At 39.8% G+C, this 13,592-nt stretch overlaps 1 protein-coding gene across 3 annotated transcripts in view; it reads right to left on the bottom strand.

Moving 5' to 3' along the window:
• Positions 1 to 13,592, bottom strand: part of tox2.L (TOX high mobility group box family member 2 L homeolog) — a 73,933-nt gene that overhangs the window by 28,878 nt on the left and 31,463 nt on the right.

The following is a 13,592-nucleotide window of genomic DNA, read 5'->3' as shown; positions in this document are numbered from 1 at the left end:
TATTTTTTCGTTTCTACAGAATATTTGCCAAAATACCAAATGGAATCTGAACCTCCGTTTGCATCTGTGTACAAAAATAGTCACATTGAGATGTCTAGAGATTTGAAGTCACATGACATTAAGGGGGGGTTCATCTTTAAGTTAACTTTTAGTATGACTCTTCATTTGACCTTAATTTTGTATATTGTATAGTTTTTTCATTATTTGCCTTCTTCTTCTGACTCTTTCCAGTTTTCAAATGGGGGTCACTGATCCCATTTAAAAACAAATGCTCTGTAAGGCTACAAATGTATTGTTATTGCTACTTTTTATTACTCATCTTTCTATTCAGGCCTCTCCTATTCATATTCCAGTCTCTTATTCAAATCAGTGCATGGTTGCTAGGGTAAATTGGAACCTAGGAACCAGATTGGTGAAACTGCAAACAGGAAATCTGCAGAATAAAAAGCTAAATAACTCAAAAACCACAAATACTACAAAATCAAAATCAATTGCAAATGATCTCATAATATTGTTCTCTACGTCATACTGAAAGTTAATGAAAACAGGAACAACTGCTTCAAGTGTTCAGCCAAGCCAATTCTGAACCCTAGGGATTAGTCCAAATCCTACAATGGGTGAATTCCTAGTATAAATAAGTGGTTGGGTGGTCCGGTGACCATATAAGTGACTGAGGTGGCACTAAGGACATTATGTAGCGTGTTGGACAGGAAAGAATATTCTGTTAAAATGTGAGTCACTTGGTTATGGAACCTCTCATATACTGATAATTCTACTGGACTTCATTAAGAAATGCTTATTCCTGTATGTGCTTATTTGTCATGTCTTTTGTCTCAGTAAATGTATATATAAATGTTAAAAAGATGAACTGATACACTTAGGGGCAAATTTACTTATGGTCGAATATCGAGGGTTAATTAACCCTCGATATTCGACTGTCGAAGTTAAATCCTTCGACTTCGAATATCGAAGTCGAAGGATTTAGCGCTATTCGTTCAATCAAATGAAAAATCTTTCGATTGAGCGATTAAATCTTTCGAATCGTTCGATTCGAAGGATTTTAATCCATCGATTGAATGATTTTTGTTCGACCAAAAAAAGATAGCTAAGCCTATGGGGACCTTCCCCGTAGGCTAACATTGACTTCGGTAGCTTTTAGTTGACGAACTAGGGGGTCGAAGTTTTTTTTTAAAGAGACAGTACTTCGACTATCGAATGGTCGAATAGTCAAACGATTTTTAGTTCGAATCGAACGATTCGAAGTTAAGGTCGTAGTCGAAGGTCGAAGTAGCCCATTCGATGGTCGAAGTAGCCAAAAAAAAACATTCGAAAATCGAAGTTTTTTTTCCTCTATTCCTTCACTCGAGCTAAGTAAATGGGCCCCTCAATATATATATGAAATCAAAACCTACAATGTAATAAAATATGACTTTTGAGAATGGTTTGGTTTACAGCAACTTTGGCATGCAATATGGCAGCTCTTGCTAACATATATAACTATGTAGATAAGGACTGCTGTAATGTTGTTACGCCACTGCTCCTGATCCACATCTAACTCTACCCAAACCCCAGTATTGGGCAATGTTCTGGCCATCACAAATATTAGATGGGCATTAGTGGGGACAGACATGACACCTGCCAGGGGAACAGCCATAGCAGGGGACTAAATGCTGCCAAATGGGCTGGGCTTCCTGCCAAAGTGGTGGGCTTTAGATGGGAAAAGTTGAACAGATTAAGCATAACTATTCCCTACATTTTTGTTACTGTATATATGTTTGTCTATATCACTGTTGGTTCCTGCTGTCTGTACTGCTTATGTTTTCTACAAAGGTACAGTACAGTTATCACAAGTTGTGCTGTATATAAAGCTATCCATGCGTTCATCCCAAGATATGAAATAAGGCAGAGGAAGAGGATGGGAAACATACGTTAGCATTGATTTCAAATCTAGAATGTTCCAATAGAGCCCTGGCACAGTGCCTCCGTCTCATTCAACTGATAATTGCCTTTTATATTGTTGCCACACACCTGTTCTCAAAAAACCTAAAAATTAGATTGAAAAAATAATTGCCCTCCTCCTCCTCTTCCTCTGGATGAGCAGCCGCATCACGCACAAGTAAAATCACACCACACAATATCCAATCAACATAATGACGGCAGTGCAGTGAATTATGTAACCCGCCAGTGTAAGGAAGGAGCTGGGCGATTAGCCCAAATGTGGCTTGCTATATAACTGTTCAGTGCCCTAAATACATTGGGGAAGATTCACTAAAATTCGAAGTGGCTAACGCTAGTGACATTTCGGCAGAAATCCCATCTGCAGGGACATCGCCAATTTACAAGTGTAGGCGACAATTCGCTAGCGAACGGGACCATCACTAGCGTTTGTTCGCACTCTACCACCAGGCTACTAAGTGCTTCGCAAAATTACTAAGATGCGAATTTTACAAAACGTTACCTCTTTCATCAGAGTTTCCTTCGCCGCCTCAGACCAGGCGAACTAATAAAACAAAGCTACATCTTCCTCAATCTTATGTCAGTGACATCATATCCTGTATGCCGGAAATGCATTAAAGTTGTAAAAACGCTGGCGACTTGTCCTTTTTTAAGCGGGATTGCTTGCAAAAGTCCGAACTATTAAACTTTTTTGTGTTAACATTTTTCCCCAGACATTTGAGGGGCATGGAACATTCCTTTCATGTGTAGGGCATTAGATGATCTCTTTTGTCTTTATTCAGGTTCCTTGGACATTTGTAATAAAAAGTGGACACTTCAAGCATTTGCACCGACATCTCTAATAAAGACGTCCATACGACTTTAATGTACCCGCCCTATTCAAATTGACCTAAGCGTAAGAGGACTAACGAAGGTTCAATAGGCAGTAGTGTTCGCACTGCTGAAGTAACGGTAACGAAAAGTCACCAGCGTTTGGTTCCCAATACGCAACTTTGCATTTTAGTGAATTAGCGTAGTGGTAACAAATTTTCGCCTGGTGAAGTGGCACGACGTGTGGCGAAGCATTCGCTGGCAACAATTCGCCCTTTAGTAAATTTGGCCCATTGGCTCTGCTGGGAAAGTAGTAATGTCTGTTGGATTCTTGCTAAAATGATGATAATAAACTGCCCAGAACCCAGAAGAGAGAACCATTACATGGGCCCCTGCGATATTTACATATACTGAGATTTATTAATGACCGATCATTCAGCAGATACGCCTTCCTCCCTGAGGTCTTTGCCATTACATGTCGAGGAGTCTATTTGCCATTGTGAGCCAATACATCAGTTTTGGCACTTCTTTCATTAATCTACTGTGCTGCTGATTTATTGCAATGGACTACATGTATGATTCACTCTAGGCAGTTTGGGACAGGCAGTTAGCACCTGGTACAAGCAAAAAGGTTTTCTCTGTATTCAGCACGCTGTACTTGATACAAACTATATACCAGTGACTGATGGGCTCTCACTCGGGGCAACATAGATTGTAGAATAAGGGTGGACAGGGTATGATTGGTAGCAATTTATGGTTAAAATACAATTGTGGAACAGTTTCTGCCTGCTTTAATTTTCCTATAGAAACAAGGACTCATAGCATCAGATAAATGTCCAAAATATAGGGACAGATATAAGGGGACAGTGTTGGAAGGGTTACTGCCTGCTCTGCTCTCATATCCCCATAGAAATTGGGTATAGGATCTTGAGACCCGTTATATAGAAAGCTCCGAATTACAGAAAGGCCAACTCCCATAGACTCCATTTTATTCAAATATTACACATTTTTAAAAATGATTTCCTATTTCTCTGTAATAATAAAACAGTAGCTAGTACTTGATCCAAACGACGATATAATTAATCCTTAGTGGAAGCAAAACCAGCCTATTGGGTTTATTTAATGTTTAAATTATTTTATAGAAAGACTTAAGGTATAAAGATAAAATTATGGAAAAACCCCAGGTCCTGAGCATTCTGGATAACAGGTCCCATACATGTATAGAGGGACAGAGACAAGGGCAGTGTCGGACTGGCCCGGCGGGATACCGGGAAAAAACCCGGTGAGCCCGACCCTCGTGGGCCCCCGCCGGGCCAGTCCCCCTCTCCCAAAATTAAATTTTTTTTAAAAAAAAAAAGTTTTCGGCGCTTCGCCGCTCAAGCATGCGCACAAAGGAACACCACTCGCGCATGCGCACAAAGAAACACCACTCGCGCATGTGCACAGAGAAACGCCGCTCGCGTTCTTGCGTGCACACAGAGCGGCACACCGAGCGGCACACAGAGCGGCGGGGGGCCCTGGACCAGCTGTCCCGGTGGGCCCCGGGCCCCCCAGTCCGACCCTGGACAAGGGGGAAAATATTGGAAGGGTTACTGTCTGTTCTGTTCCCATTTCTCTCCAGAAATAGAGATTGGTAGCACTAGATAGGTGTTTTCTCTTCTTCTTTAAAGTTTCTGGGCTTCCGTAATGCTATATAAAGAGGGGTCTATTTTAGAATTTAATTGTATTCCTATTATCAGTTGAGTTTAACATGGTTGAACCATGATAAGGATTTATTTATATAATAGCTATATCTATAAAGTCAATTAATCCATCTGACTATATAAAAATATGGATGAAAGGTTATAATTCGTATGAACACACACATATAAATAATGTAGATCTAGAGAGAGAGGGGCAGCTCTGTTATACTGCCGATGCCAGGGAAAGGGTTAAGGCGGCTGGTGAATGTGGAATGTAATAGAACAGAAAGGAACCTGAAAGCTTTTTCTAATGGAAGTCACTAATGGAACGGCCTGTAATCCCGGGCACATTTACTATTCAGAAAATGCATCACTGTGACTGAATATTTTATACACTGTCTCTCATATTCCATACGCCAGTGGAAGGGGGGGGGAGAGTGGGGGGCTGAGTGGTTCCAAATGGCATTTAATGCAGTTTTATGTTTGTGCCAGAATATAAATACACGGCACCATTCCTTTCCAGGCCAGACATACTTAGGGCTTATTATGCACATGTGTGCAAAGTTTGAGATGCACTTTTAATGATTTCTTTTTTTTTATGCTTTATGCGTAAAAAAATGGTGCAATGCAAAATAAATTAGCTCAGTATTCACGGGTGTTTATTCAAGCGATTTAAACAATATTATCAGCCATCTGACGCCTGCGCTAATCGAACTGTGCAATACTGCAAAATGCATAGGGACAGATCATACCATCCCATTATGTAGCATTTTGTTCACGCTTCGCATGTCTGTAGCACTGGCTAAATGTGACTCATGTACCCCTCTGTACTGCTGCATAGAAATCATCGGCTGCACATATATGTCCTGTTAACCCTTGCTTTCAGGTATATATACAATGGCATACACATAATATCGGCGGATGTTCTTGAATTCCTGCGATAAAGACACTATGGTGAAGTCATAGTATCATAGATTTTGTATATAATATGAGTACAGGATCCCTTATCTGGAAACCCGTTATACAGCTCCAAATTACAGAAAGGCTGTCTCCCATTTTATCCAAATAATCCAAAAATGACCGCCCTTTTCTCATAAAACAGTATCTTGTACTTGATCCAAACTAAGATACAATTAATCCTTATTGGAAGTAAAACCAGCCTATTGGGTTTATTTAATGTTTACATGATTTTCTAATAGTCTTAGGGCATGAAGATGACTAAGTGTCCTTGGTAGACACCAAACGCATCAGACCTTGGTTCTTAATTATAGAAAATAAAATGTACAGTAAGTCTTTTTAACCCTTTTACAATCGGACTCAGGCTTTACTACTTCGTGGGTCCAGACTTGTGCCAGGCTCTTTTGAAGTTTTCTGGTGTTTGCTCCCCTTGCTGAACGTCTAGGGTGTGTGCACCCGGGCCCACCGTATACAGCGGTAAGCTCAAACAAACGCATCTAAACTTAGTATATACTGGTTACATAATTGTACCCATACCTCTGTGTAGTACAGTTTCCCACCTCTGTGTATTATGGCAGCTCCAACCTCTGTGTATAAATTGAGAATAAAAAGGATGGCATATCATGGCCACAGATATATAAGTTATATACCCTTATACTGTATTGCCTATTGAAAGGAAACAGAAAGAAGAGAATCCCTGCCTCACAAAGGTTACACACTTCCTTTTATTCCTTTCCTTCTTCCTTTGCTCTTTCTTTCTTTCTTTCTTTCTTTCTTTCTTTCTTTCTTTCTTTCTTTCTTTCTTTCTTTCTTTCTTTCTTTCTTTCTTTCTTTCTTTCTTTCTCTTGTTCTGTTATACACAACCCTTGCTCTCCTGCATATTTCTCCCCCTCCCCCATTCACTCTCCTTTTCCTCCTCCCTCTACTCCCCGCTCCCCCCTGTTCTATTCATTCCGCTTTCCCAAATCCACTCCTCTCTTGTCTCTTATCCTTTTCCTGTACAAGGTCCCTGGCACATAAGAACATGCCTAACTCTGGCCTGTTCGGGCCACAGGGATGCAAGGTTGCCCTTGGCACTTCCAAGGAGTTATCAGTTGGGGAGTTAAAAAAGTTTGGCTGGTGGAATGTGCACCTGCATCCACACATTGGCTGTACTGTTACCTCCCCTCCCATCAACACCTCCACTGATGTCTCCCCCTACATGTACAGAGTTCATGGAGATGTTGGCAATGCCATAGAATACTGGGCCCGCATCACATTCTTTGGGATTTGAAGTAACAATATGTACATGACTATAGTTATATATATGTACAGTATATAAATGAGTCATGCAAAGCTTACATAGCAGATAAGTACTGTTGAATATAATGGTGTTCTCCAGAGCTTATCCTTTATCTGCTATGTAACCTGGGCCATTTAGCCCTATTTCAATTGCCTCTGTTGCTGCACAGCAGTTTATTTATACAGTAGAACCCCTATTTTACGTTTTTCAGGGGACCAAATTGTAAAATCAGAGAAATGTGTTAAAGTAACATTTTCTTCAAGTACTGAAAGCATATAAGCACAGGAGTCTGTTTTACTTTGAGATACAATATCAACTGGGTTTATAACAAGGATTAAGTATTGCAGCTAAGCGGAGTGGATCAACGCTGTGACTTCATCCAACATGTCTATCTCTTACCTTATTTCAGCCACATGCGATTTGTCGCAGCGCGTCGGATCGCAACGAAAACATCCCTACCCTTGGGGGCAGACTTATTGGAATTGACCATTTACAGGCAAAACCATGGCAAAATATCCATCTGGTTAGTATTTTAAACCTCTTTATTTCTAAAATAATAGCATCCATTCAATTTTGGGAACATCAGGACAAATTTTGACGTAAAATCCAGCAAAACATTACTTTAAATCAGGGAAATGCACCCATTGAAATGCATGATAAATTGGTGGGACCACAAATAAAAAATGTAAAATGTGGGAAAACTTAGGGGACTTAAAAGCAAAGTTTGACTGTATATAAAAAACAGCAAGTGTTTCAGAAGCAAACTGATCAATTTTACCAGTGTAGGGGAAACAGTACATTAAAAACCAACAAACGTTAAAATACTTTTATTTTTGTTGGTGTTACTGTTCCTTTAAAATAACTTTTAGTATGATGTAGAGAGTGATATTCTGAGACAATTTGCAATTGGTTTCTTTTTTTTATTATTTGTGGTTTTTGAGTTATTTAGCTTTTTGTTCAGCAGCTCTCCGGTTTGCAATTTCAGCAATCTGGTTGCTAGGGTCCAAATAACCCAGCAACCATGCATTGATTTGAATGAGACTGGAATATGAATTGGAGAGGGCTTGGATCCCTGTACATCATAGTCAACCGTTGGCACCTGCCTGGCATTTTACCTGCCTTCTAGGGGTGGAACTAGAGGCGCCATCTTTGCTGGTTGCAAAAGCTAGACAAAGTGAGTGGGGCAATATTATTGGACAGAGGGCTGGTGACATTGCAGATGGGATTGTGACATCAGGGGGCAGGCCAGTGACATTTAGTGGTGGTCCTTGCGGTTGGTTAATAGGTTGGTCAGAGGTGCTGGGTAAAAATCATAGGCTGGTCAATTCCTCTGCACAGAGAATTTTTTTTTTAATTCACCCCCCTCCAGCCCAAATAAAAATGTAATTTGAAAATAATATTGCCTTGTTGACCTTTTCAGCAATAAAAGCGCTCATAAGCCCAGCGACCTTCTTCCATAGTTTAACATATCAAAATCTTAATATTAGAAATCCATGGAAATATGTAGGATCCGGGAGAATATATCCATAATAACGACTTGTCACCGCTGCAGTAAAATATTGCTGCATTTGCAAAAAAAAAAAGGGAAAAAAAATCTCCATACACGAGCAGTGCAATCATTTTTATGGGATGCTTTATCGGAGGAATGGTTATTGCATTTGGAAGAGAGAGAGAGAGAGAGAAATGTGCAGAACAATTTGATCAAAATAAGGAGAGACAGATTGGGCCAAGTAAAAGAGAGAGAAATAAGATTTCTATAGCAACGGATTTTATTAAGGGAAATCATTTCTGCAGCGGCATTATACAGCGACTGGTGAATTTTTTTGAAGATGTAAAATGGATTTAATCTGCAGCGAGGAGCCTATAAAATGGAACAGTCTCTATGAAGCTTCTATAGATCTTGCTGTTATTTGGACTGATTCTGAGAACAATTGGTTAATATCTTGTGTGAAGTGGGAGACACAGCTAAGATCGCAAAACCTCTGCTAATGTATCCTGTGATGATGTAAACATTAGGTTTCAGACAAGTTCTGGTCTGAATACGGTTAAAAGATAGCTAGGATATCAGCCATAAAGCAGGGAAGGACTGTTGCTTACAATGGGTATCAGATAGGATCTGTGTCACTGTGACAGAATGCTCTGTTATAAAGATAGCTAGGATATCAGCCATAAAGCAGGGAAGGACTGCTGCTTACAATGGGGATAAGATAGGATCTGTGTCACTGTGACAGAATGTTCTGTTATAAAGATAGCTAGAATCTCAGCCATAAAGCAGAACAGGACTGCTGCTTACAATGGGTATCAGATAGGATCTGTGCCACTGTGACAGAATGCTGTGTTATAAAGATAGCTAGAATCTCAGCCATAAAGCAGGACAGGACTGCTGCTTACAATGGGTATAGGAGGGGATCTGTGTCACTGTGACAGAATGCTCTGTTATAAAGATAGCTAGAATCTCAGCCATAAAGCAGGACAGGACTGCTGCTTACAGTGGGTATCAGATAGGATCTGTGTCACTGTGACAGAATGCTCTGTTATAAAGCTAGCTAGAATCTCAGCCATAAAGCAGGACAGGACTGTTGCTTACAATGGGTATTAGATAGGATATGTGTCACTGTGACAGAATGCTCTGTTATTACCACTGCCTGATTCATAACTCAACCTGATGGATATTTTTGGAACACACAGAAGCAATAAAAAAACAAAAAAAAACAAATAAAGATCAGTTTCCAATTACGCTATACACAGTCTCAAAACTATAATGCCCGGAGCAGATTTCAGTATTTTCATCATCAGAATTGGGGGACCAGGGGCATACGTTGGTCTCCCAGTTCTCCCCAGTTTTTGTCAGTGGAATAATAGAAGAAGGATGGCCAACCCAATATTAACATAGGGGCTCAATGGGCAATGCATATCCGCTATACACAAATGAAGATTTCATAAGAATGCTGGAGGTATGGGAATATAAACCCAGAACACTCCCAGACCAAACCATTTTGTATTGTGTAGTATGGTAACGCCTCCCCACCAATGCACAGAGCAATTTGCTACAGTACATGGCTGTGTAATAGGGCGTGAAGGCTGTATTAGTGCTGCACAACAGCAACTCTCTGATAATAACACTGATTCCCTCCACCTACAAAATGGGATTAACAATATCTAGTATGGGAAAGCATTTCCTAGGGACCACCCTATATTATCAGTTTGGATACAACGTGATCTTTCTTTGCTTTTCACAGCTGCGACATTGTAAATTTTTTTTAAAGGGCCAGCTGACCTTTGAATTCATTTTCAGTATGAGACATTGGGGCAAATTCACTAAGATTCGTAGTTGCGCCAGCGTCCGCTTCGATGCACTTTGCCAGGCGTATTTTCTCCAGCGCTACGCAAATTCACTAAAATCCAAAGTTGCGCTCAGGGGAAGTTTAAGGTTGCGAAGTTGCGCTCGTGTTAATTCACCAAGCAAAGCGAAGTTACGCTAGCGATGCTTAATTTGCATACGGCGCCAAATTGAAGGTACAATGGAGGTATATGTAGCATCACTACACAAGCCTGGGAAACCTTCAAAACAGCAAATAAAATTTTTATTTTGCCCTACACATGTGCCCACTGTATAGTTAAGGTGCCATGAGTTAGGAAATGTAGGGGGGGAAGGAGGGGAGCCCCCTTAAAAATTTCGATCTTTTTCAGCCTATCACCAATAAAAAAAGAAAAAACGCCAGCGTTTTTTGGGACTTAGAAAATGTTTTAACTTTTTTTGAAGCAATCCCTATCTACCCTATTGCACTTCGCCTGGTCTGAGGTGGCGAAGGAAGTCTGGCGTAAAAGGTAGCGTTCAGAAAAATGCGCGCGTCAGTGAATTTGCATAGTTACGTCCGTTGCGTACATTCGCCAGGCGTAAGGGTGCGAAGTAACACTAGTGAATTTACGCCAGTGTCCGTTAGTGAATCGGCGAATTAACGAAAATGCGCTACGCTAGCGAATTAACGCTAGTGTTAGGCGCTTCGTCCTTTAGTGAATTTGCCCCATTGTGAGTTAGTCTTCGCTGTTTTATCATTTGCAACTTTAGATCTGATTGTTGGGGTTACTAACCCTGGAAACAGCGGAATTCTGAATTTACAGTATTGCATTGTCGATAATACCTTAAAGGAGAACTAAACCCTAAAAATAAATATGGTTAAAAATGCCATATTTTATATACAGAACTTATTGCACCAGCCTAAAGTTTCAGCTTGTCAACAGCCGCAATGATCCAGGACTTGAAACTTGTCACAGGGGGTCACCATCTTGGAAAGTGTCTGTGACACTCACATGCTCAGTGGGCTCTGAGCAGCTGTTGAGAAGCTAAGCTTAGGGGTCGTCACTAATTATCCAGCAGAAAATGAGGTTGGTCTGTAATATAAGCTGATGCTACAGGGCTGATTATTAAATTCTGATGCTAGCTGCACTGGTTTATGTGCTGTCATGTAGTAATTATCTGTATTAATTACTAATCAGCCTTATATTGTGACATTTATATTCTATATGTACTGTATATTGTGAGTGGGTCCCTAAGCTCAGTAAGTGACAGCAGCACAGAGCATGTGCAGTGAATCAGCAGGAAAGAAGATGGCCATTAACCCCCTAGCCATGCCCAGTTACACCCTTGTCCTGCCCCAGCTCCTCCCAAGCGACTGTATGGTGACTTCCTTGGAAATCCAGGAGGGTTGACTTTGCATACTATAAAAAATTTTTTCAAGATTAACTGCCTCTTAATCGATACTGAACCAGATTGCAGAGATTAAATATTGGTATTTGGGTTTGGCATACTCCGCTTCCAGTTAGAATAGTATGAATGTGCTGAGTTTTCTGTGAAAATGAATTCTGTATGTCAGCAGAAATCTGCCCCCCCCCCCCGATGGCTGAAAACCATCACACACACTGTTTCATACAGTCAAAAATCTGGTGAAAAGTATTTCAAGCTGCACTGTAAGGTCACTTACTACTGTACAGTTATATATCACCATCACTGTTCCTCTCTGAGTGAGAAATTCTGTTTCTCTCGAACCACTTTGCCTTGTTAGGTACTGTGCCAAGTTGCTATTTTATTATAGAACACATCCCCTTCCTGTAATTAGCGGTCAAAAGTCATTTCCTCCGATAATAATCTTGTATTATAATCTCCTATAGTTTTATTTGTATTATTCTTTATTTATATAGCAAAGACTCTTTTCTGCAGTGCTATACAGCGACAATAGAGAGATGACAGGTAGATCGATTTCGCCTTGATAAAGGCTTTCACGCCGAAACGTCGGGGTGATTCTCATTCTCTGACAAGGGTGTCTGTTTGCATGTAGGCTTGCTTTTCATGTTGCAGAGTGGTGGTGTGTAATAATTAAGCATTGTATACTTGGGGGCCCATTTACTTAGCTCGAGTGAAGGAATAGAGGAAAAAAAACATTGAATTTCGAATGTTTTTTTTGGCTACTTCGACCATCGAATGGGCTACTTCGACCTTCAACTACGACTTTGAATCGAACGATTTGTCCCCATAGGCTTAGCTATCTTTTTTTGGTCGAACAAAAATCGTTCGATCAATGGACTAAAGTCCTTCGAGACGAACGATCGAACGAATAGCGCTAAATCCTTCTACTTCGATATTCGAAGTCGAAGGATTTAACTTCGACAGTCGAATATCGAGGGTTAATTAACCCTCGATATTCTACCATAAGTAAATTGCCCCTTGATGTTACATGTTTTTGACTTACCTTAATTGTAGAGAAAACTGTTTCTTTATATATATATATATATATATATATATATATATATATATATATATATACCACTGTGTGAATACTAGTATTAATTGTGGAGTATGCAGGTCCAAGATATTAACAAAATTGTATGTTTGACCACTTTATGGGAGTGGTTGTGGATTTATTATTGCACCTCCTTAACCCTTTGAACCTTAACCTGATTGTTGTGCCCTCCATTCATTTGTTTTCCTGATAGATAGGTTGATGACAGATAAAAGGATAGATAGATAGATAGATAGATAGATAGATAGATAGATAGATAGAAGATACGTAGATGATACATAGATAGATAGATAGATAGATGGATAGATAGATAGATAGTTACAAGATACGTAGATGATACATAGATAGCTAGATAGATGATAGATGATAGGTAGATAGATACACAGATAGATAGATATATTGATGACAGATAAATGGATAGATAGAGAGATGATAGGTAGATAATTAGACACATAGATAGATTGATAGATAAATGGGCAGATGGATAGATAGATTGATGACAGATAAATGGGTAGATGGATAGATAGAGAGATGATAGGTAGCTAGACAGAGGTTGATGACAGATATATGGGATGGATAGATAGAGAGATTATAGGTAGATAGACAGACAGATAGGTTGATGACAGATATAGGTAGATGGATAGATGGCTAGATGGATGGTTAGATGGATAGATGGTGAAAGTGGTAGACAGAGAGAGACAGAGTGAAAGAGATAAAGAGCGAGACAAAGAAAAAGAGGGAGAACAACCAAAATACTAGACAGAAGAGTGACTTAAAATTCTTCAGGCATGGAAGGCGTCACCTTTTTTTTTTTGTTGTTTTTTTTGTTCGTATGTTGAAAGTTTTAATTTTCCTGTAAACTGATACATTTCTTATCGTTGGTGCTGCTGAGCTGAATCCCTGTTAGAATTGATACAATAGTTGCTAAGATTCCACTTGCTGAGAAATGTATCAACTAAATGTAGCAAATTGTAACCGTTCAGAATCTGCACCTGAATTAATGAGCTGCATCAATTTTTGAAATATGGAAAGCAATTGAGAAAATGTCTTTATTTCTGGTGAACAACAACAACTAACAATTAATCTGAAACAAGTGATTGCAAGTTG

The sequence above is a fragment of the Xenopus laevis genome, chromosome 9_10L, assembly GCF_017654675.1.
Source record: "Xenopus laevis strain J_2021 chromosome 9_10L, Xenopus_laevis_v10.1, whole genome shotgun sequence".
NCBI lineage: Eukaryota > Metazoa > Chordata > Amphibia > Anura > Pipidae > Xenopus > Xenopus laevis.
This window is presented reverse-complemented; position numbering and strand designations above follow the sequence as displayed.